Source organism: Micromys minutus, assembly GCF_963924665.1.
Source record: "Micromys minutus genome assembly, chromosome: 18".
NCBI lineage: Eukaryota > Metazoa > Chordata > Mammalia > Rodentia > Muridae > Micromys > Micromys minutus.
The window spans coordinates 29,963,834-29,989,802 of record NC_137953.1 but is presented as its reverse complement, the minus strand read 5'-3'; the positions used below and the strand labels follow the sequence as shown (position 1 = coordinate 29,989,802).

Sequence of the window (25,969 nt, the reverse complement as noted above, 5' to 3'; positions counted from 1 at the left end):
AAAAAAATGGAAATCTGCAGGCTAAAGGGACATCAGCCCCGGAAAAGGCACAGGCCTCCTGAATAAATGATTCTGCTTTGCCCAATATTTTCCCCTCTTGATTTGAATGGAGACAGTAAGCCTTTTTCGGTCATTGAATTAATTTGCTAGAAGTGGCTGTAATTTCTATATAAATCCTGAGATTGTTTCTAATTTGCATGTTATATATGAATGTTTATGCATGCGGTGCCATCCTAATGTTCTCTGGGGATGCGCTCGCAAACTATATGAATCATGTAAACAAAATTAAGACTGGAATAAAAAGAATGTATGATATTTTCCTCACTAGCACTAATTTTTTTTTAAAGTTTGGTTTCCTCCGTAATGGTCTTCCTGCTGACTTTAATTATATTTATGGTACAATTATCCTGTCCTGGGCACAGCCTTGGACGCCCAGTGCTCATTTGGTGTCTGGTTTGGGGGTATGGCTGGAAGACAGCCGGGCAGTGTGATGGCTTTCTTGTTTGTTCCCTTTGGAGCCAGTGAGGAGGGAAATCAATAGATGTTGCAGCGTCTATGCGGCGTTTTTTCCCCTCCACTTCGCCTTCTTTCTTATGAGAATGAATTCAGATCGTGGGGAAAACTGAACCCAGGTCCAGGACTTCTTCCTTCTGCAGCCTCCCCCGGAGTGCTATCTGAAAACCCTTGCTGCTGCTAATTAATGATCTGCCAGCTGTCTACGCTAATTTTATAGCATTTATGTAGGCACAGGCTGTCTCAGCAGGGACATCGCTCTCTAAGGTTTTGCTTCCAGACCATTTCTTCGGGTGTCCACCAGAGAGCGCTCCCTCTCTCAGCCGGGCAACCTCTTTCTGGAGTCCTGCTGGTGATGTCACCATTCTTTGTAAAAGATCAGGTTGTTCAAGGGTCGCTATGCCATAGTGGCCTCCCTGCGTTACCTCAAAGATACTCTCTGAATTGCTGACCACGCCCATCCCTCCCGTTATTTCAGTATTCTCTGAGCTGCTGACCACGCCCACAGTTCATTTTTAGAGGCCTGAAGCTATTTGGGCAACTGGGAAGTTTATAATGGCATCCCCAAGCTCTTTCTCATCCTATCATTTGGGATTTGGGCGAGTGGCAGCCTCGCCATCAGCAGCCAGATTCCCATCAGTTCTCTTGCTTCACAGGGCGAATCCATTTCCAATCAAGTCATTCTTGCCCTGGGGGAGGGGGTGGGGGGGTGGGGGTTGACCACTCCTTCCCTGAAGTGTCAAGGGAAAATGTGACCTGCTGATTAGACAGTGGGACACACTAGTGACTTAGACTTTCAGCAATCAGGAAACACACTCTAAAATCTTTGCACACCTTTGGATGGAAAGGAAGGTGCTGCAGGAGCGTGACAGTCCCTGCATGAACAGGAAGAGGGTTTGGGTGTTTGTGAAGCACAAGTTATGGGCCCGGCTTTGCGCTCCATCTTGTGACATCTATGCAATGATCCTGTGTGTGCTACCATTCAGCAAAGAGCCCCCAGCTAGACACACATCTCAACTGAGCTAGGCAAGAAACCCAAGTAAGGGGAACACATCACCACTGTTTCAAAGCCCAGAGGCAGCAGAGCAGGCTAGCAGTAGTTGGAGTCCACATCAGGGGACAGGCACAGGGAGCTGCTTGGGAGACTGAGGCAGGATGGACTGTTCAAGGCCTCCCTAAACTGTAGAATAGGTCCGAGGCTAGCCCAGGGAACAGTAAGAGCCTGCCTCAAATTTTCACAAAATAAAAAGACTTCTGTGGATATGGCTCAGTGGAAGAGTGTTTCCCTAAGTTACACAAGGCCCTCCATCAAGCTGTGCTGAGTCATGGAAAAGCAAAAAGACTCTGGCAGAGGAAGACAGGAATGAACAATGGAGGGGGTAGCCTCGGGCAAAGCCCAGGGTCGGGTGGGAGGAATCTAGGAAAGTCCAAAACCCACACTCTAGACTCCATGTGCATTTGATATTTACAGATGGCTCAATTTGGACCACTGGAAGAGTTTGAGAAGGAGGCCTGGGGCCTCTCATGGGCTGCAAAGGCAGCTTTCTCCTGCCTCTCGGCAGAGGACCTCCCAAGGTTCACCTGAGGCTATTAAAATCAGTATTCAGGGGCTGAGGAGGTGGCTCAGAGAATAAGAACACTGTCTGCTCTTGTAGAGGACCCTGGGGATTATTTCTCAGCACCTACGTGCCTGCTCACAACCATCTGTAACTCTAGTTCCAGGGAGCCCAATTCCCTCTTCTGGCCTTCATTACTTCAGATATATTTATGGTCACGTCCAACACCTCACATATGATTCTATTTATTTGTCCATACATAAAATCGATTTTATAAGAACAGTATCTAAATATGTAGGAAACATTACTTCCAGAACTCGTGTGTAAGATGGGAGTAGTGTAACCCTCTGCTCTTCTGAGTTCAGGAGAGCGTGGCGGCACCAGCAGGCCTGGACTTGTATCAGTCAGTGCCTTGTGAAGGTGTCCTCATGTCTAGGTTTCTCTTCCACATTGTGGTTGCTTCAGACACATTTATGCTCACATCAAGCACCCCACTTATGATCCTATTTATTTGTCTGTCTTCCTAAGCAGGCCGGTTTGGTAAGAGAAGAGTCAGGCAGTGCCTTTGAGAAAAGTAAGACAGAAGTTTGCCGTAGACAGTTTTCCTTTTCCTTATTGAATCCGTTCAAGAAGAATTCAACCTTCAAGGTCAAAAGAAGGTCACGTATCCTAAGTCCCTTGCACCCACAGCTTAATCATCTAAAATTAAAAATCAATTCTTGTCTGGGACTCGTGAAGAGCCCATAATTGCTTTAGAGTGAAGAGGAAAATACCCATACCCTTTCCCAACTTCCATTTCTTAGAGATGAGAGCATCATTTTTCAAGTCCAAGGCATTGTCAGGACGAGATTGCACAGTAACCTGGTAGAACAATTCGTTAAAGATGAAATCATTTTCATCATTACGTTCTTCAGGCAGAAATGAGGCCCCCTTTAATCCTGCCACTGAAGATGGGGGGGGGTAATATGAGCCGTTTATTAGCAGTATTTTTCCTTTAAAGAAAACTCCACAGCCCTGGCTAGTATCCCTCTTCTGCTGGCTAGCTAGCATCAGCAGCTTGCTTTGGGTTTTATAGAAAACTGCTTGTTGTTTCCCAGCCACTAGATTTTCTCTTTATCTTCAATATCCTGTTCCATTACATCTACAAACTGTGTGTGTGTGTGTGTGTGTGTGTGTGTGTGTGTGTGTTTGTGTGTCTGTCTGTCTGTCTGCCTGCCTGACTGTCTGTCTGTCTGCCTGGATATTTGTGATAAGTACAGTTTTAGCTTTACAACCAGCCACAGTTGTTAAAAACCAATTCCCAGAGTTTTCATGAAATTTTAAAGCACCTATCAAGAATCTTTTTATTGTAAAGATCGGTTCTGAGATGGAAATGAAGGAATCTATTAAAATAGTATTATGGGAGAACGGTTGGCTACTTTGTAATTATACTCAGCAAGAATGAGACTGTCCCCACCATCCCTCTGCTGGTTTTGTCTGGTCACGGGCCTTTTCAAACACCCAGAGGCTGGTAGGAGATAGGAGCATGCCTCCCAGCCCAACTCTGCCACAGGTACACACACCTACTGTGGCATACTGCTTCTGATACCTTAGTCCAGATTCATCAATCAATCACCATGGTAGCAGAATGGGTCACTCAGCCCCGTCACTGTGCCTCCAAAAGAAATGACACTCACTCCAAGTTTCCTAACCCCCATCCTAATCACCATTTAGAAAGTCTACAACTTGACTTCTTTCAGACCAAGCCAACTTTTCTTTTAAGCCCTGAGTGTGTTTTGTGAGGCTGGCTAATTAGCCTGCCTATACCAGAAGTACTGGCTTTTTATTACCTTTAGAAAACAAAACCAGGTTTGAGGAAGTGTTGGATGTAAGCTGTCTCCAAAACTTCAGGAAGGGAACTCCCACCTTCTAAGCCCCCCCTCCTTCCCAGGAAGATTTGTAGTCTGGTTAGAAGGACCATTTAGATGATGAAAGGAACTAGTGGACAGCCCCTGATTTATAACCAGTGTGATTTTTTTTAATATCCACCAAATTAATATTTTTATGTCTGTTCCCCCATCAAGTTGCTTGGGTTTGAATTTCAAGTAGGGTAACCTGCCAAGATGGTGTAGTAAAATACAAACTGGTCATAAATCCCCACAAGGGTGGGAGAACATTAGACAGACTGCTAACACCTTATAGAAAAAAAACACACATTTAAACAAAAAAAGCAGAAATTTGCTTTAAAGTCTACTGAGCCCAGCAGGGACTTGGAAGAGACAGAAGAAAGGCTGGATATGAGGTTTGACGTTCCCAACGTTGCTTTCCTGCAGAAAACCACTGTGGCAGGTAACCCAGACCCCACAGGTCTTTCTTTCACCAAGAGGCAGAGGTGGCTTTCTAAGACGTGTGTTTAGAGATAAGGCAGAACTATCCTCAAACGAGCACCTTAACGGCGGTCCGTCTCCCCTCCGCTGGAGTGACCACTCGCAGCTCATCAAAGCCTCCTTTCATTAGTGCCAGGCCGAGGGAAATAAACGCAGTTGGCAAGAAGGCTGAGCTGTAAGAAGAAAGCCATGTGTTTCCTTCCTAAGACTAAAATCATTTCCCCGGGAGGAATAAAGAGCTTTTATAAACCTGGATGGAGGGAGCTCAACACACTAACTGCTCTCTTACCATCCCCGGGAACCGGCGGGAACAGCAAAAGCCCTTATTGGCTTGGTTTTCTAACAAGTTTACTATACTGGAGTATACCCAGTTAAGCAAAAGGCCTTACGACACAACCTAGCTTATCACTGCAGCAATCCAGATAAACCACAGGTCGCATCATGTCTCTGAAAACACAGCTGCTCCCTGGGAGAGATCTGATAGAAGTCATGCAATAGCCTGTCTGTCAATGGCAATCCACCAGTCCTTCTGCGGTCAGCTGTCAGTCTTTGAGCTATGTTGTCCTTTCCTCTTCTGACTGGTCAGTGCCTGGCTCTCAGGACCGACAATGTTCTTGCGGGACCTAGCTCTGATGAGTGGCACCCCAGGGTCACAGTTCAGCAGGCGCCATGTTTCACCGAGACACGCTTTCACACATCATTCAGGTCCTCATAACAGTTTGCAAAGCACACCCTTAGATCTCCATTTCTCTCAGTCCAGGCTCAGAGGTGAAGTCACGACCAAGGCTTTCAGAGTCTGTGAGTAGCACACAGCAAGGTGGAGCTTCTGACCAAACGGTTATTTAACAGACTGGCTAAACTTAAATTGCATGCACTCCACAAACTGCTGTTGCTTTGACCCAAGGATATATAAAGGCTTTGCCAACTATGGACATTTAGTTACAGCTATAGTATCAAGTAAGAGGAACATAGTTATAGTATGTATAGACTCAGTAATACACGGATTCAGTAATATGTGGTGAAAGTACGTACAGAGATAAATACAGGGCATACATGTTTTAAGAGTGAAGTTGATTTGTAAGTTTAATATACTAAAACATTAACAGACTCCATCTTTTCAAAGAGGTCCACACAGAAAGAACAGAATTCTCCCACAGTGAGTGAAAACACTTCTTCTTTTCTAGAAAGGGAAGTGGTTGCATGTGACTGAAGGTTGTCTGCACATAATACCCGGGAGAATTTTAATTTCCTGGCTTGCTAGCTGCTCTGTGGTTATTCAAATAGACTTAAAAAATATACACAGAAGTATTTTTGGGGATAAAGTAGTAGTAAATCTACAACTTATTCCCAAACCACTCAGCAAAGAAATCACACATCCAGGCACACCGCGAGCACACACTCACAGAGGGAGAGAGAGAGGGAGGAAGAAAATGATAAAATAAATATCAAGCTATTTACCATCTGAGGAACCTTATGAAAAGTTTACTAACATTCTTGTTGAAATTTTTATGTAGATCTGAAATTATTTTTTAATTTTTTTCCAAGTCATCCTATTTAGGCTCGAAGTGTTGTCCCTGCTTCCTTGCTAAACTGTTGGTTTATATTTTGTGTTGTTCAGGAGTCAGCACAGGGCCTTTAAAACACTTTGCAAATGTTTTACCACCGAGTCTGCCTCTTTTTTTTTTTACTTTTTATTTTGGGAACAGGATTTCATTAAGTTGCCTAGGCTGGCCTTCCACCAGTGATCCTCCTGCCTCCGTTTCTGAAGTAGCTGGGGTTACACTGTTGCTTAATTCAAATTAAAATTCTAACAGAGTGTACTTGTAAGTAACTTGTAGTTTGCTTGCCAACATTGTCCTACAAAGAACTTGAAGTAGGTTTCATTTATAGTATCACTTAATCAGACCTTTGGGTGTGTTTCAACTAGAGTGACCCAAGAAGCCAGAAAACTAGTAAGGGGTGAGGATAGGGAATACTGCTGTATGAGGGGGAGAGAATAAGGGGAAAGACTGAATGGGGCAGGAGGAGGGAAAGGCACATGAATAAGTATGAAGAGTTTGCTAACACCGAAGACCTTTGAAAATGCTAACTGGAAGCCTGGTACTATGGAAGCTTCCTAAAATATTCACAGAAACATATATGAACGGGGTTCAAACTGAGTTGCTCTATAGCAGGGGACAACGCCTACCCCAAACTCCAAGGACTTTCAGATAAAAGGCTCAGTGCCAGTTATAGGTTGCCTTTGTCGGGTTTGTTGGTCGGTGGGGTGTCATGGAGTCTTCCAAACATCACAGACTATTACTGTTGCTCTTGGTTACCAACTAGAACTTGATGGTAAGACCCTACTGCTGAAGACACCACACACTTGGGTCACAGCACACGGAAAAAAATCATTCTGATATCATGTGGAAGTGTCACCCTTACTAGCTACCTTCCGTAGAGATGGAAAAATCATTGTGTAATACCCGAGGAGAAAACAATCAGCAGATTTTTTTTTTCTAGATCTGTATGTAACCTTACTGTAAACCTTGCAAACTACAGTAAAGACAGGCTTGGAAAGATATGCCCACTGGTGCAATCCTGACCCAAATACTATGGCTTTAACCAACCAGGTTCTGACCAGAAGATATAACCCAGGCCTGGTACCATTCTGGGTTAAAAAATCATGGCTGGTTGGCTCATGGGGTGTCATTCGGAGAACTTAACACTATTCTGTAAATACAAATAGCAATAAACTGTCCCGGGTTCTTATCTTTTTAACTGCAAGCCTTAGACATCGTGGCAAAAGAAGGGACCTGAAGACTGTAAGCTCCACAGAGGCAGTGAACATCTGCCGCAAAGTAGTATTTGTTGGCACGACAGTGCTGTCACACATGTGAACTCACGGTGGCTGTGGCTGCACAGACAGAACATCAGGATCAAGCCAGCCATGAAGCCACACCCCTAGCTGAGTGTGCAGTGGGGGGAGGGAATGTTCTTTTCATAGATATGGTTGTCAAGGGGTTTCCCATGCTACCATGGACGGTCCTATGTCCTGGCAGCTACAGTCAGCACAAAGTAGACTCAATGGGTTTAAAAACAAAGCATAAAGTTGTGAGAGGAAAGTGGAGAGGGAGAGTATGTACACTGTAGGGAGAGGGCGAGGAGGAGTTTCTCACAATGCATTCTATGCATGCATGCAATCCACAGAGAACAAGACAGAAGATCTCACTGAGAACCCCCACTGTGTGGGAGAAAGAAAGGGGCAAAAGGAGCTGGCTCTGGAGTACTTGTGGAAACCCTTGGAAAAAGGCTTTCGTGGACTATTGGGGGACCATCTTCACCCCTTCAGACAAGCCCTTCCCTTCAGTAATGGAAACATCCCAAGCACACACCTTCCTGTGAGTCACATCTCATTTGGACTGAAAGCCTGCGGACATTCATTATCCTAAACCTGCCTTTCAAGAGCTTTCCACTCACTTTGAGCTAAACATGTGGGCCCCAGCCCTGCCCAAATACAGATCATACATTTTTCTCTTTTAACCTCTTCCCACCACTGGAAGCTGGCACATCTGCTTCAAAGCACGTGTTCCCTGAGCCCTTCAAAGGAAGTGAGACACAGCTTTAGCACATTCGGTCGCACACGCAGGCACACACGTGTACACATGTACACACACACACACACACTCCATTCATAAAGTTAACCACACCACCAGACAGCCAAGGCTCAGCACTCAGTAAACATTGTCTCCTTGCTGGAACTTCTGGGGCTGTGGACAATGTCCTGTCATTGGCCATGTGTGGAGCTTGAACTGGCAATAAATCGAGGCACTAATCCCGAGGCCCGACAGCACCTGCAGAAGCAGAGAAGGACGTCTTAACAGACGACGTGTGTATAAATCACATTTATTTTCATAGCACATTTAAATAACATTTCAGCCTTGGGGATTTTCCGTCAAGTAATGAAGCATCACCCAATGAGAGTGCGCAACGTCGCTCCAATCTGCACAGCCCCTTGTAGCTCGGGAATAAAGCCTGTGATTTATATGGGTGTCAGGAGTGGCACCGGGGGCTTCCTTTCCTTTGCACAAGACATTGCTGTGCATTGGATTAGAAGTGAGATTTATCTGCAAAATAAACAAAGAAAAGCCCCCATTTCCTCTCTTAATCACATCCAACAAGACATCAAATATTCACACACATGCACTGGCTTGTACACACGGGCACACACACACATTCACACACAGCACAGACAGGTTTGTTACAAGCTAGGAGAGAGAACTGGCCCCATATAATATGATCCTTCGCAGCTCGGTGAAGATGTGCTTTGGGCAATCCTACCCCTCCCCCCACCTCAGCTGGCAATCCCCTGTGGTGCTCAGACCTTGGAAGTGTGGACATCAACACCGGGTCAGGTTTGAGTACCCGAAATCTGCCGGACTGAGAGGAAACCAGTCAAATTGCTTCCACTCACAGCAAGATGGAGGTGTGATGCCAATTCACCTGCCACTTTGTATCTTATTTGGAGAGGAAATCTGAGCCGGCCCTCCTGTGATCCAGTGGTTACACTCTGTTTTGGAAGCCTTAGAAATTTTCTCAAGCTCCTAATTTCTCCCCGTTTTCTGACCTTGTCCCTATCATTCTTCCTTTCCTTCTTCCCTCCCTCCTTGTTTTCCTTATTTTTTAAATAATTTATTTTTATATGCATTGGCATTTTGCCTGCATGTATGTCTGTGTGAAGTCAGGTCCCCTGGACCTGGAGTTATGACAGGGACCAGGTGCCATGTGGGTGCTGGGAATTGAACCTGGACCCTCTGGAAGAGTAGCCAGTGCTCTTAACCACTGAGCCATCTCTCTAGCCCCTCTGGTTTTCTTCTTTTCTTTCTTTCCCTTCCCTCTTGTTTCCTTTCTTTTCCACATGCTTCCTTTCCTTTTGTTGACCATTTACTCCATCTGGAAATTGAACCTGGGTCCCTTTGCAAGAGCAGCCAGTGCTCTTAACTGCTGAGCCATCTCCCCAGCCCCCTCCATTTGTTTTAACTTGAGGCCACCACCCTCCTATATACTGTAGGCTGTTGTTGGCATCAGCTATGCACAAACCACACCTGAGTGGGACATCCCCAGCTAACAAAGGTCGGACCCTGCAAACCTCTGGCTATGCACCAGTTCAACCTGTAACTGCCAAAATGTTCAGTGTGTCCCATCAACACCAAAGCTCACACCATTCAGGGGGCTTTATATCCAGCAAAATTCGCTCCGCTACTGTGTGTGATCACAGCGGGAGTTCAAACAAACCCATGTGACCAGAGGAAACAGGATAGAGACATTTTAACTATGCCTCGGGATTCCTGGGGAAACCAAAATCAGAGGATCCCGCTTTGCTGCTCACAGCCATCCTGTGGCCAGCCACGACTGAATAATAGCTAGTCAGGATTTCCAGCCATGGCCTGGATATTTCTACATGTCCCAGAAATGTATATTCCATTCTGATGTCAAAGAATGCACTTTTAATTTTAATTTTAGAAAGGGTGAGGGATTCGGTTGGCCATAAACTTACTACATAGGTAAAGATGACTTTGAACTTTAAATTCTCCTGCCTCCACTTCAGCAGAACTAGGATTACAGGTGTGTGTCATCATGAGTGTTTTATACGGTGCTGGGAATCAAGCCCAGGGCCTCACACATGCTAAGCAAGCACCCTGTCTACTGCACTTTGCCCCAGCCCTAAGGGTGGACTTTCTGTCAGCCTAAATATGACTTTCATGAAGAAGAGAGACTCTGGTGTTACCTATCAAATATTCCCCAAGAATATTTGATAATTAAGAGAGAGTTGGGACTTTTTCACATTTAGGTTCAGATCACAAATTTGGCTTCAAGAATTACCAGCCTAGATTTTTCCCTTTGAAGTTCAGTGGTCACATCAAAGGATGTCCCTAACAATCTCCTATGTCTGGATATAAATATTCCTGTTTCTCGTCTTTTTAACTTCTCAAGTTTGTTCTGATGTTGTACAATGCTGGCTGTGTCACTAGGAGAAACTCTAAATTTACAAAGATGATTGCCCCAAATTAGTCGTTTAAGAGGTGGGAAGGGCAGGTAAAAAAAAAATTAAGAAAGCAGCATTGCTTAGCGGGGTTGCTGGAGAGTGTCATCCTGGTCCTAAAAAAAGGATAGCCACCTGTGGGGGTTGACTGCAGCCTGCTGACATGTGCTCTTGTCCCAGATTAATTAATAGGCAGCCTTTTGCCCTAACAACTGTCCCAGTTTGGAGGTTGAATACCTAGAAAATATTTTTTAAAAAATCCAGTTCAAATAGGTTTTGTTCTTTTAAGGGATTCCGGACAACCTAAAAATGGGAAGAAAATGAAGAAAGAGGAGGAGGGAAAGAAGGGGGAGAAGGAGAAAGAGGAGAGAAGGGGAGGAGGGGGAAGAAGGGAGAGGAGTTGAGAAGAAAGAAGAGGGGGAAGGGGAGGAAAGAAGGGGGAGAAGAAGGGAAAGAAGAGGAGAGGAAGAAGAAGAGGAGGGGGGAGGGGAAGAGAAGGATGAGAACAGGGAAGAGGGAAGGAGGGGGTAAGTGGGGAGAGGGAGATATGCCTTTAGTTCAATTGCTCAGCCACAGAAGGCTCAGCGAGATTGTATCAGTTTTGTTCATGAAGTTCTAATTATGAGCCAATAATGTGGCCTAGAACTAATTTCATTATAACCACCAGTCTACAATAAAACAAATGCAGAATGCAAGTTGTTGAGTCATGAGGCTCAGGTGCAGATTAATTCCAGCGCTCTGGGGCCTAGAGAGGAAGGCCTACACCTACCATGCCATTTCTATCCCGGAGAGGGGTGGGCGGGGGTGGGGCATCTGAAGAGAATGCTCCCCCAGATTCTCAACAGTGTGAGTGAGGATCAGGCCCACAGCGACAGGCAGAAACACATTCATCCTTCCTGCACAGCATGGTGCAGGTGTCACACAGACAGGCCAGGGTGACCAGATGCCCCCTTGTCAGGGGCTTCTAGCTTCTGTGGAAGAAACGCAGTGGAGTTGGGTTTCCGTAGCCTCTGCGCCCCTGGCACGTCTGCCGTCCTCTTGAAGGTACAGGGGCTTTTTTTTTTTTTTTAAATAATTCATTTCCATCTTATGTGCGTCGGTGTTTTGACTGTGTGCGTGTCTGTGTGAAGGTGTCAGATCTCGGAGTTACAGACAGCTGTGAGCTGCCATGCTGGGTGCTGGGATTTGAACCCCGGTGCTCTGGAAGAGCAATCAGCGCTCTCAGCTGTGGAACCGCTTCTCCAGCCTGAAGGTGAAGAGTTTTAACCACCTTCAGTGTAACTAAGTCAAACAGGCAGGGCCTACGTTCCCAGCACACAGTCAGAGAACATGCTGTCTCGACATTGCCAGCTCCACTGTGTGCCCCAAGACTCGGTTCAGTCCCCAACCCCGCTGCAGCAGTCTCTTGACTTGTCATCATCACAGAAACACACAGGGAGTGGGAAACAGTTCCTCCCGCCCTGCTGGCCTCTATCCCTGCTAGGTACTTGCTGCCTTCAAGGCAGACTCCACCCCTTCCCTTTACAGGGGCCTCTCAGGGCCAGCAAAGATGCAGTTCTCCATAAATCCTTGGCCCAGTGCATTGTGTCACACCAGCATCCCTGAAAAACAAAACAGATACCGTGCTGTGTACTTATTAAGCTCTTACTGCATACACATGTGTACACACACAAACATTGCAATCTGATATGTAACACTGTGATAAGACACATGGCATAAATTTCTACTAAATTTAATATTTTTAATGTGCAGGTGACTAATGTGAAATAGATTCACTTTGTTATGCAAATTGTTCACTAAATCATTTTCATCTGGCACAACCTACAGCAAGATATGCTTACATGCTGAGGAATCATTATCTCATTTAAATCTCATACTGTTGGTGGTAGAGATAATTATTATTCTCATCTTGAGACAAGATAATAAATATCTATTTTAAGATCGCATAACAAACAGTCCGCAGCCAAATTTGCGACTCATACATCTTTGTAATTTTCCAATTAGTAAAGATCGTATAAGATTGAAGATTCATTAAAAACCACAGATCCTTCTATCACCTTCTGTTTGGCTTTCATTTTGTAAAGGTGCTCCCGGAAGCTGGAGAGATGAATCCTTCCTTGGGTTAACAAGCTTGTTGGGCAAGCATAAGGACCCCAGTTCAGATCCCAGCACCCACGTCAAAAGCCACCCGTGGAGGCAAGGAGGATCCTGGGACTCACTAACCCTGGGGTTTTAGCAAAGAAAGGCACAAGGGCCTCATGGAAGTAAGCCTTGCTACTTTGTAGATGAGCAGAGTCAAGACAGGAGGAAGTTAGATCTGGGGAGGAGCAGGGCTTACCCAGCTACACTGTTAAAGTTTCTCGGAGTGGATGCCTGTCGTCTGGTTCTTTGCTGGTTCATCTGTGTTCACTTCGCATAAAGGTGGGTCCGCCCCGCAGGTGTCTCTGCTTTGTGTTTCTGCGCCGACCAGACCTGTGTTCGCGTCCCACCCCCAGCGCGAAGCCCTCCTTACTTAAGCTTCTTCCAGCTGACATCCAGCAGGCTTCTCCCCTCTACGGAAAAGACGCACAGGGACAACCTGCGCAGACTCAGGACAAAATCTGCTCTGCGTCAGAAACAAAATCACTATAGTACTCTATCTGTGATGTAAAGAAAAAAAATCTTGATTAGTCTGATGTCAAGCCTGCGTTTGCTGCTCTGCCTGGTCCCAGCACGGGGCATTAGTCCAAACTCTGCACACAGTGAAGTACAACTTTCTCTTGATTTCTTCACCAAGAAGATTTCAGAGTAACAAAAGGAGAAAATAAAACTCGTTAGACTTTTCTGTTTAATTATCAAATGGGTGCAGGCACTTTGGTCCTCGGTGATTTCTGCTGCAGCATTTGACCGCTGCATGGGAAACAGGATGATCTTGTATCGTCTCAGGCATGTGGAGGCTTCCGTGACAATGGCCCCCATGCACTTAGTATTTTTATTGCCCAATCTATTCCTCTGATCACCTAAAGCAGCCCAATTTTAAAACACAGGCCTAGAGTGGAACCCTACACGCCTCTGAGAGGCTCAGCTCAGACCTCGGCTAATTGAGAATACCAACTTGTCTTCACAGCTGGTGTACTTAGGTCTGCTGCCTGCTGTCTGAGCCCTTCGGCTTGCTTGGTGTCTGAAGGGAATAGATGGCTGGAAAACATTGTGAAAGAACCAAATTGTACCATGTATTACTTAGCATTCTGACACTGTAACAAAATACCTGAGGCAATGAACTTGTAAAGAGAAGAAATAATACAGTGGCTCATCGTTTTGAGTGTGTGTGTGTGGGGGGGGTGTTGGGGTTATGGATGACTGATCATTGGTCTCTCATTTTCATCTTTGTATAAAAGTAAATCTTTTTATACTACATGTGAGAAGAGTTTCGTTCTTCATCTTATGAAAACGCACGTACATCATACCCACACATAGCAGACTGCATAATTACAGCCACCTACAGCTTCTTCTGTGCACCGGAAAACACGAGGGAAATGTTACTGGGGATTTGTTTTTAATTTAAACTAATTTATTTTAATCTTCCGAGAAATTTGCCTGCAGGAGTCAAGTGCATGCAATGATCATGGCAGCCAGGAGAGGGCAGCAGATCACACAGCGGCCAGAGGAGGGCAAAGGAGCCTCTGGAACTGGGATTCCAGATAATTGTGAGGTGCCTTTGTGTGTGTGTGTGTGTGTGTGTGTGTGTGTGTGTGTGTGTGCGTGCGTGTGCGCGCGCGCGTGCTGGGAACCAAACCCACACCCTCTGGAAGAGCAGCCAGTGCTTTTAACCACTGAGCCACCCTTCAGTTCTGCTTCTGGCACCTCAGACTGACCTCAAATTCACCGGGTAGCAAGGGCTGGCTTTGAATTTCTGATCCTTCTGCCTCTGACTCCCCACTTATGGAAGGTAACGGCCATTCACAAGGCACCTACAGCCTCAGCTCCTTTGTCACACACACCCCCAAGCCTTCTCCAGAGGTTATCATGTCCACCTTACAGGAGGAAGGACTGAGGCTGAGAGAAGTCCGAAAGCATGCCTGAGCTTAGGATCGCCCAACCAGAGCTTTGTCTGAGGACAGCCCAGAGTCCGTGCTCTGTCCTTCCACCCTGTGCCTCTTCCTTGATGCCCACGCTCTTTAGCCCCCAGTTCCCGGAAAGCCAGGAGAGGGACTTTGAGACTCATCTCACCGATAATCTGGGGTCAGCTCCGCTGGTACCAGAGCTGGGGAGGGGGGAGAGCTGGGGTCGGTATTACTTTTGGAACCCTCCTGGCTCTTTGTAGGACCCTCCAGAGGCTAGCCCCTGCCGGTGCACACTCACGTGTGTCTGGCTCTTGGCTCTGTGCCACTCTACTGGTGTATTGTCCTGCTCCCCCTTGTCTCCTCTGCCCCTGCAGCCCCCCCACCTCCCCCCAATTTCATGGCCTCTGGGGAAAGTCTCCCCTCCTTCCTTGCAGTCTGGGTGCTTCCTCTGATGTTACGTTTGCTCCGTATAGTGACTACTGCCAATGTGCATCTGTCCGAGGTCTGCAGCTCCCGAAGGGCATGGGTGATGTTTGGCCCTTTTAGAAAACCTGCCAAATGCACTGCATTGACTGTCGTCCGCATAGAAGCCTGCGGTGGAGGGAATTTCCTCCCCACTCCTAAATAATTTTAAGTGCAAATTTAGTGACAGTGTTTAGGAATCTGAGTACTGCCATTTTGATTATTGTGAATTTATCTGATCTATTTATTCTCACAAATAGACTGGCTCTGTGTATCTTTTATTTAAACGAATGGTCCTCAGCTCTCCCCCCCCCCCCCAAAAAAAAAGAGAGAGAGAGAGGCTTAATTATTACATGTGATAATACATCTCTAAAATTAAAATTAAAACTGTCTTCTGTTAGACTGATTAATAAAGAATATCTTTATGGACAAAAGAAACTGCTTAGTAATCTGCCTTCTGAAAAATAATTTTTTAAAGCCATTCATATTTTTTGAGGTTAAAAAGGCTTCTTTCTCATGTAATACTGCTTTCAGTTTAATCTATGTTACTGTTGATCACTGATGTACAATTACTTTCACACTGCGGTAGTGTGCCAGTTGAAAAGGGAAAGAGACACCAGCCAGTGAGCACACACGGAGAGACCCATGGCTCCAGGTGCATATGCAGCAGAGGATGGCACTGTCTGGCATCAGTGGGAGGAGAGGCCTTTGGTCCTTTGAAGGCTCGTTTTCCCAGTGCCAAGGTGCTGAGGTAGAGAGGGTTGTTGGGAGAGGGAGCACCTTCATGGAAGCAAGGGGAGTGAGGGGGGAAGGGAATAACATTTGAAATGCAAATACAGAGAATATCCAATTTAAAATAAAACAAAAAATAATAAAAAAAGGGGGGAGGGAGAGGGGGAGAAAGAGAGAGAGAGAGAGAGAGAGAGAGAGAGAGGGAGAGAGAGAGAGAGAGAGAGAGAGAGAGGGAGAGAGAGAGAGAGAGAGAGAGAGAGAGAGAGAGAGAGAGAGAGAGGCAGCAAGGACTCTCCCCTCTAAATGAACCTAGCTTGGGCTCATAAATAAATCAAGATTATGCTAATGTGAGGGCGGAACACAATCCAGGCTTTGACAACTCACAAAATAGACACCAGGGGGCACTACAGGACCATGTTTTGCAATTTCAGGCGCCATTTTTTTTTTAAATCTCAAATAAGAATCGTTTCTTGAAGAAAAACAAATAAAAACAAACCAAGACAAAATAAGAATTGTTAATCTTCTGAACATCAGACATTATTTTGTTTATTGTTCTAGATAGCTCATCATTACAAAACTTAACTAGGAAGGCTTATGAGGTTATTTGAAAAGACAACGTGCTAAGAACGAGACAGTTTGTTTTCCTCTTCATGTTGCTTTGTGTAAATCATGATGTGTGTGTTTTACTAGGGAAGAAACCATTTAGAAAATATCACATCTATTCTTCTGTGTTTCCCCCACACAGCCCCAGTGTTTCCAGCATTATCTTAATTGTTATTACCCAGGTAGCAGCTTTCATTCACCTCCAAACCCAATCAGTAAATATTTGTGGAGGCCCACAAGGCAGGCGCTATGCCAAACTGGATACACCAGGCACCTGGGCCATGTCCCATGCCCAGGATCTCAAACTAAGGAGTCAGTTCTCTTTACCCTTTCAGCACCAAAATCTGTAAGTAAAATAACTTGATTTTTTAAAAAAAGATTATTTCTTTTCACCGTCTCTAGAAATACACATTTTTAAAAGGACCGTAACATCACTGCTTTCTTATATGTGACAGTCTCAGACTGAACAAAGATGATTCGCTGTTGCTTTAAGCTAAGTGACTGGATTTCTATTGATCAGAGAAAATGAATGCTATGAGCTGGAGTGGGGGAGGGGGTTGCTTTTCTTTTCCAAATCGCGTGTTCATCAAAACACATAACTTAGCAAGAGGCTGATTAAACTAAAGCCGTTCTTGCTGTCTCGCTGAAGATGGTGTCTGGACTCAGCTGGACAATGCTAGCACCCATGATTGATCAAGACAGAACAAAGGAAATGTCCCCCCTTCATTTCATCCAGTCCCTAGGGCTCCCTCGAGGAAGCATGTATGGTCACATGGGCATTGTAGTCTATTGTTTCACCTCAAGTCACAGTGACCCCATGACACAGCCCCTGACTCAGCTCCATGTTTGTGTGTGCCCAAGTCCATCCCATCTTCTTCCTGTACCACAGCAGGATGACAGCTCAGCCTCTCTCTAGGTGAGGTCTGGACTCAATAAAAGGCTTCTAGCCAACGGAATGTGAGCCAATGGGCCTGTCACCTGCAAGGTCCCCTATCTCTGTCATCAGAATGCACAGACCCAGCAGCAAGCTATAGGGCCACAGGACAAAAGGTACCAGGTACCCCTGAGTTGCTGTGTGACAGGTGCCCTCTCGGGGCACTGACAAACTCTACAGGGAGATCCATGAGCAAGGTGTGACTTTAACTGTGCTAAGCCACTGTGATTGACTAGGGACATTAGTTTAGTCAGTGCTCACTAAGTAATGTACTAGGAAGACTATGGCTTCCATTAAAAAAATAAAATAAAATGGAGATTTGACCATTAGGATCTTGGAGCTCACCTATTTCTCTGTAGTAGCAGTCTCCTTCGATGTTGGGAAGTGTCAAAGCCAGGGTGACCTCCTCGCCTGAGCAAATCTTGGGGTCCTGCGACATTCTTTCTACCCCACTGCAACCCCTGCTCTTCTCTCAGGTTTAAAGGTAGGACCAAGCTGTACCTGCTAAGGGGCTTCTTTGTCCATAGTTTTACCCATCCAAGACCCGTCCTTTCCCATGATGCCTCTCGCCTGTGTTCTAGACAGCGATAGGGCAGCATGCGCAGCTTCTGCTCGGCTGGCCACAGCCTCCCCCACCTCACTTCTGCCCACTTAGTGGTCGTCATGGGAACTTAGACCCACAGAATTCTTCTAACAAGAGGGGAGGCGAGGACAGACCTGGATCTTGAGGAATTTATCGAGAAGAAAATAGAAGGGCTTGGTTCTTGGAAAAGTACTGACTTTCTGAACGATTTCCCCCTTGATATCTGCAAAGCATTATATTTAAAAAGCACGGATCGTAAATGCGCCTTCTGCGGCTCATGTGCTAACTCACAAAATACAGGGGGGTGCCAATGCTCAGGAAGTAATAAGACACACAGCAACACAGACCCCAAGCTACTAGAGGAAAGAATATGCGTGGTGTGTCATTTTCTGTGCGGAAACAACTCCGCCCCCTTCAGGTTTGCCAAGACACTGCAGGAAAAAGACTATCTGCCCTGCTCACAGTGCATCACCCTTGGGGGTTGGAGCTGGACCTCAGTATCTCTCCGTCTGTGGCCTCATAGTGCCCTGGCAGGGGCTTGTAAATCACACACACGGCATGTCTAGGAATAAGCAGAACAACACAGAGAGTAGGAGTTGAAACTGGGTTTTTGTGTGCTGTGACAAGAGTGCAGATGAAAAGCCAAGGACTCGGTTATATACAGTAGAAATATTTGGTTATATACGGTAGAGGTACTTGGCTGCTGTGGACAGAGTGGAAGAGAGGGAAAGAGAGGAATATTCATAGAGTAAGGGCACTATTCTATTATTACACTATACTACTATTCCTAATATTACAGTAGATTTGGTTGACTATTAGAGTGGAACTGTTTGGGACTGGCCATTATTCCTCCCCTTCATAAATGACCCTTTTCCTCTGACTTTGGGAATAGCTGGGAAGTGGCTTGCAAGCCTGCCTCAGCCTAGGCTATTCCCAAATCCACATCCTCTGGTGCAGACTAGGATCCACCCTCGGAGAGGCTGAGACTGATCATCACTTCCTATCTCTCCAGCCCTCCAACTCCTACCTGTCTCCTATAATCTACAGAATCCTAACCCCTGAGGGGCACGGCTTCTGGGTACCACAGTGCGTGTTGTTCTAATACCTGACACACAATATAAACTACCATCGATTCCAAGGGCAAAAGTCAAGGTTAATGATGAAACAAACGAATGCATAGCTAACAAATAAAAGTGTCCAACCACTATCCAAGATGAAATAAGGTTAATTAAAGTAATTGTCAAAATATTAGCAGGACCAAAGTTCCAGGGAATCAGTGAGCAAGGCCAGCATGTTTGCATCATTAAGGAACTTAACTGATCCAGGCAGACATAGAGGGAGCATTTGCAGCCACGAAGGTCAAAAACGAGTTAGCTTTATTTTTTGCAAGCCTCTTCTGTTTTTCACACACAGAGGCACTATTACTTCTAAAATTCAGTGCTCTAAGTATTATATGCTGAGTTCTATTTATAAAAGCTGAATTATCATACTATAAGAAAAGTAATCGATTGAGTTTAACCATTCATTCGTAGGTATTTAAGTATGAAGATATCTATGGGGACCCAGCACTTGGTCATTTTCAGCAATTATTGCTCTGACTATAAGAATACAAAATGGCCGTGTTCCTATGGCACGGCTGCGACTTTGACGGATCACGAGAAGGCATGGCTACCATTTTTAATCCTGAAAATGTAAGCTTTTCTGGAGTAAATTAACCCTAATCACACAGCACGAGTAAATTAATGTCAGTTCGCTACCTAATTGCAAAAATAATATTAACCTGAAGATTCTAAATCTACTGGTGACACATACTCAATTTTTATAGTGTGCCCCTGACAGTTTTTCTGGGTTATATGTGGTCCTCGGCAGCGGTGGCATCTCTGCTAATTAAAAATGCGGAGAACACAAATGCCAGTGACCACGTGGCAGGAAGTCATCCACAGCGGCCATTAGGCTGTTATCATGTAGACATTACTGGGTATCTTGCATGGCCGAGTCGGTGATAATTTCTCCAGACTTACTCCCTGGGCCATAGAGGGGCTCCCCCTTCCCCCAAAGCAAGCCTACTACTTCCTGCTACCTTTACCAGCCTGCGGTGGGAGAATGAAACACTGTCTAGTGCCTTCAGCTGCATCCCGGGCACTGGTGCCCTGGGATCCCTGAGATGGGAGGAGATTTGACTCCAGCGATCAGGATGTGAGAGGTCCTGAACTTCCCTCTGGGCTTCAGCTTTCCTGTTGATGATGGAAGCCCTCCAAGGACCGAAGTCTCCGACAGCAGAGCCTCGGCCTCTGGCCTCTGCAGAGGGGCCTGAACAGCCTCCTCCTGCGCTAGAAAGTTCTAAGCCTTCTTTGAGCTTGAGCTTTTCTTGCTGAGTCTACGGCTGTGCGGTGACTGCTCTTTACTGCACAGAACAAGCCAAGGCCCCAGACAGAGGAGAACAAACGACAGAAAGTCCTGGGAACCTCCTGAGCTTCTTGCCCAAGACTTTCCGGAGCTCCCTGTGGGTTAGGGACTCAGGCTTCGGTGGAGGTTTGGGGGAAGGCTCCCAGCCAAACTCATCCTGGTTTAAATATTTGCCATATGCTCTACCTCAATCGCGGTTTGATCTTTAAATCGTGAATCTTCGTCTTTATTTTCTCCTTGGGCTTGTGGCAGCTTCTCACTATATACGTTAGTTTTCCCTGAACATAAGGCTGTAGAATTCAGAGACCAATTTAGGTAAAAAATGACCATTTAAAATCCCTCTCACTTCTTATCTTCGTTTACTGTAACTGGCTGTTTTTGTCACTTAAACAATGAAAAATAGAACCATTTTTTCTATTTACTAAGCGACCGTATCTTTTATGAAAAGGGGGTATAATTTTTAAAATGTATACTCTCATCATTTAGAGACTGGGTATATTTCTTACCTAGTCATAGTCTGGGGAAACAGGCCTTTGTCATTTATCTGAGGCAGAAGTATTTTCCCCTTATTGTGTATGTCATTAATCCATGACCTCCAAAGAGTTATAAAAATGATACAGTCCCTGTGGTGGTTTAAATAGGCTTGGCCTATGAGAGGTAGAACTATTGGGAGGTGTGGCCTTGCTGGGGGAAGTGCGTCACAGTCGGGGTGGGCTTTGAGAGCCTCCCACTGGTTGCCTGTAGAAGAGTCAGTTTCCACCTGGCTGCATTCGGATCCAGATGTAGAACTCAGCGTCTTCTCCAGACACTCACTCCATCTTCCGATTGTGATGATGATGGACTCACCCTCTGAACCTGTAAGCCAACCCCAATTAAATGTCCTTTATAAGAGCTGCCTTGGTCATGGTGTCTGTTCACAGCAATAAAACCCTAAGACTGTCCCCTTAGAACATCCACAACTAATCTTCTTGCTGAACATTATGAATAGCATCCCCATAAGTGTGCTTCTATCGAAGTTTTTGTCATGTGGCTTTTTTCCTACTCGGACTAGATTCCTGGGAGTGGAATTACTGGGTCAGAGCATTGGAACTAAGGCTGCTGACGTCTTCTGCAGGATCGCTTTATTCCACTGGATGTTGACCAAGGGATGTTCTCACCTCTTGAAGGAGGGGTCTGGTTCTTTACTAGGAGTGGTGGGACATCCTGCCATTAGTGGAGGGAGGAGCCCGGCTCTCTGTGTGTTCATGCATGTGAAGGCCTATGGTTTTGTTACCTAGCCCACACGATGGACACCTGGTAAAATGGATGGGACAGCCATGGTAGGAAGGCTTTAGACTGGGAATCAGGAGGCTTTCTAAGCTTTTTACATAGCTCTGACTTTTCAGAAAACTCTTATTAGCAAGAATAAAAACTGGGAACACTTTGACTATCCTATGGGATAAATAATATGAAAAAAAGAACTTTTAATGTGTCTTAGGGTTTCTACTGCTGTGGTGAGATGCCATGACCAAAACACATCGCATCCATCCACAGCACTGCTCATCATTAAGGAAGTCGGGGCCGGAACTCAAACAGGGCAGGAACCTGGAGGCAGGAGCCGATGCAGAGGCCACGAAGGATGCTGCCCACTGGCTTGCTCTCATGTCCTGCTTTCGTAAAGAACCCAGGATCATCAACCCAGGACCACCCCAACTACAATGGGCTGTGCCCTTCCCTATTCAATCACTAATTAAGAAAATGATTTACAGGCTTGCCTACAGTCTGATCTCCTGAGGCAAGTTGCCACAGTTGAGGCTCCCTCCTCTCTGATGACTCTAGCTTATGTCAGGTTGACATGAAACTGTTCGGCTCATGTGAGACTTTCCTGTCACTGAGTCGTTTACCCACTGCTTAGGTGTTGTCGAAATATGAGGAATCTGCTATATAAATTGTAAATAAAAATCACTGATTTGAAGTCACCTTTTAAAATCCAAGAGAAGGGTTACTTTTGGTGTATTTTCTCACATCTCTGACTTTAGAGAAACAAGCCATGTCCTTAGCTGTGCATGTTTTTATGTAGGAAGGCTGCCTGACTTTAGCCTGGGAAGTGGCTGCCTTCGTGTTCTGTACAGTCTCAGGCAAGCTCTTGCAGTTTTTTGTGAAGGGTGGGTTCTGGACAATCTAAGTGAGGAGAGCACACAGAAGAGAGTTTTTCTCTTTAAAAAAATACTTTAAATGATTTTTAAAAGATTTATTTATTTTATGTGTATATACTATAGCTGTCTTCAGACACACCAGAAGAGGGAGGGCATCAGATCTTATTACAGATAGTTCTGAGCCACCATGTGGTTGCTGGGAATTGAATTCAGGATCTCTGGATGAGCACTCACTACTGAGCCATCTCCCCAGCCTTTATTTTATTTTATTTGAGACAGGGTTTCTCTGTGTAGCCCTAGTTTTCCTGGAACTAGATCTTTAGACCAGGCTGATCTCAAAGTCACAGAGATCCACCTGTCTCTGCCAGCCCAGCGCTGGGATTAAAGGTGTACACTACCACTGCCCAGCAGTTTTTCCATTTTAACTTCCTATTCTTGTCATTCCGACACCTCTCTCCTACCCCCTACATCCTTCTCCAAGGCTTTCCAGGTTCTGCTTCTTCCTGACATCTTTCCCAGTGACCCTGCTGAAAGCTCCACCTGCCACATCCCTAGGTTGGCTTTGCCCAGCACAGCTCTGTAAGGGCTCCACACTGTCTCCAAGTATAGGTGATTTTCCCCATCCGAACTGTGAAGCCTTCCAGAAGGTTCTTCCTCTGCCTTGAAGCTCTGTGTCTGCTTTGACCCTAGGCTGCTTGCCCCTGAGGTCGATGAGTGTTTACCAAGAGCCAAATAGTTGTTTTCCCAGTAACCCTCACTGGGGAAATTTTCTCTAGATCTGTCTCTCTTGTCATGAGGGGATGGAGGGCAGGTCAGTGCCTCTGGCCACATTTCTTCTGGGGACTGTTTTCTCCTCATTAATCCTGCTGTCAAGATTAAGAATAGCTCCAGACCCTGTGGTTTTGTTCTTTCTCTTCCCCCTCACCCTGTTCTCTTGAATCACCTTCCTCCCTCCTTGCTAAATATACATCTTCTTTCTGATTGGGTGGCACACTTTTCAAAACAAAACTATGCAAGAGGCAACCTTTAAGCACAAGCTGGAACATCTCCAAGAAAAATTTAAGGTTACAAAAGCAACAATGTTACATTCACATTTTGGACAGGTGACAATCAGTTTTGTTTTAAATATATCGGAACCCTAGCTGCATCCAAATGTCCAGGGGTTTAATGAGAGCATGTTTTCAGGAAACAGAAACTCACACAAATTTTGTAAGTCAGAGTTAATGGGGCCAGCCATATCGGCCTTTCCAAGCATAGCAGACATTAACGTTTTAACTTTTTTATTTATAAAGAGAACACTGCTCTTAAGGTTCCAGACTATAGAATTGCTGTAACTGTAGAGAGGGTAAATTCCCTCCTCTTGGTGCCTAATTCAGCTCTATAAAGGGATATAAAGATTGTGACATATGTGTCTACAATTGGGGCATCAGGCCCTGGGCGATGACCCAAAACAACTTTCCTCAGACTTACAACACAGTACAGGGAGAGTTATTGGCAACTGGCCTGAGAGAGGCTCTGAGAAGGCGCTCAGCAACCCAGCCAAATATAACCTCCGTCCAGAATGAGGTCAAAGTTGTTTGCAGAAGCCAAGGACGTAAAGCAAAAGTCAGAGTTCTGACCAATCAGAAAGTAAAGTCATTGCTGGTCACGTCTGGAGCCAGTCATAGGCTTATCTGCTCCACTGGCAACCCTGTCCTATGAATATGTAGGAGCAAGACCATGGCACTCTAAACTGTCATTAATAGCCCAGAATGTTCACTGACAAACTCTTTCATGCCATTTCGAGTTTATTTCTATCTTCTCTTACCATTGGTCTTAGAATTGTCTTGTGGCTGATAATAAATCAACCAATCAATCAATCAATCCTAGTACCTACGTTAGGGTGTGAAGATCTCCCAGCACTAAGACCTCTGTGTTTGAGAAATGACAGAGCTTAAAACTGTGCTCGGACAAAGGCATGGCAGCTGTGTCTCATCTTCCCTCCTTTCTCATCCCTCCTCCCTCCTTTCTCATCTCTTCTCCCTCCTCCCTCCATTCTGTCTTCTTAAATTAGTCTACACAAATCCAGACAGAGTGAAGCCAGACCATCATTGATTCACTATTATTAAGAAAGAAAGAAGGAAAGAAAGAAAGAAAGAAAGAAAGAAAGAAAGAAAGAAAGAAAGAAAGAAAGAAAGAAAGAAAGAAAGGCTCTTTGCCACGGGCCTGAGTTTGTAGGCGCTGCGGGCGAATTCAACATGCCGGTTGCCAGAAGCTGGGTTTGTCGCAAAACCTATGTGACCCCACGGAGACCCTTCGAGAAATCTCGTCTCGACCAGGAACTGAAGTTGACTGGAGAGTATGGACTTCAGAACAAACGCGAGGTGCGGAGGGTCAAATTAACCCTGGCGAAGATCGATCGGTAAGGCTGCCCGGGAGCTGTTGACGCTGGATGAGAAGGACCCCGGCGTCTGTTTGAAGGCAATGCCCTACTGAGGCGGCTCGTTCGCATTGGATTGCTGGACGAGGGCAAGATGAAGCTGGATTACATCCTGGGCCGAAGATTGAGGATTTCTTGGAGAGACAGCTGCAGACCTAGGTCTTTAAGTTGGGTCTGGCCAAATCTATTCACCATGCCCGAGTGCTAATCCGCCAACGTCACATCAGGGTCCGAAAGCAGGTGGTGAACTTCCCATCCCTCATCGTTCGTCTGGGCTCTCAGAAGCACATCGACTTCTCCCTCCGATCTCCTTACGGTGGTGGCCGTCCAGGCCGAGGGAAGAGGAAGAATGCCAAGAAAGGCCAGGGTGGGGCTGGGGCTGGGGCTGGTGATGATAAGGAGGATTAATTAATACTTTGTTGCACTGGAGGATTGTCTGGTTTTCTGGTTGAAAATAAAACAGTTGATAGTTGAAAGAGAGAGAGAGAGAGAGAGAAAGAGAGAGAGAGAGAGAGAGAGAGAGAGAGAGGAAGGGAAGGAAGAAAAACAGAGAGGGAGGAGGGAAAGAGAAGAGGGAAGGAGGGAAAGGGAAAGGAGGAGGAAGGACAGAAAGAGGAAAAAAGAAGACAGAAAGAAAGGTTTTACATTTGGCCAGGACAGTGCCAGTGGTGAGGTACATGCCACCCTCTGGACTTTGTGACAGTCCAGATCCAGGGCCTGAGCTGTCATGTGGACCCTCCCTGGTGGACCCTCCCTGGTGGACCCTCCCTGAGCAGGAGATTTTGCTTCCCACCTTCCATAGCTGTTAAACCTAAACAAATGAAATGGAGGAACATTAGTCTCCTTGACCATCAGAGATGCCTTCGCTGCCAGAAGCGAATGAGATGCACCATAATGAGAGGACTTTGGAGATAATTCCAGTGGTAAGAAAATGCGAAACCACTACATATTTAAGGGGTGACATATCATCTATTCTAAGCAAAAGTCAGAACTACCACTAACATTTCAATTCAAAATTCAAAAGAAAGACTTTAAAAATCAAACTGAAGCCAGGCTTGGGATAGGGGACCGTGCTCTGCAAATGGACCAAGGGCTGCTATAGGTCTGGCTTAGGCCGTAAACTCCACAGGGTAATGCCCGTGGAGAGAAGGGCTGAAGGACAGCATGGTAACTTGGTCCAGTGCTGAGGAAGATA

At 45.7% G+C, this 25,969-nt stretch overlaps 1 pseudogene across 1 annotated transcript; it reads left to right on the top strand.

Annotated features, from left to right (window-relative positions):
• The first annotated feature begins 24,592 nt into the window (after positions 1–24,592).
• LOC308432590 (small ribosomal subunit protein uS4-like) lies at positions 24,593–25,182 on the top strand (annotated as a pseudogene). The gene has a single exon. The product of its transcript is annotated as a small ribosomal subunit protein uS4-like (transcript).
• Positions 25,183–25,969: the final 787 nt, after the last annotated feature.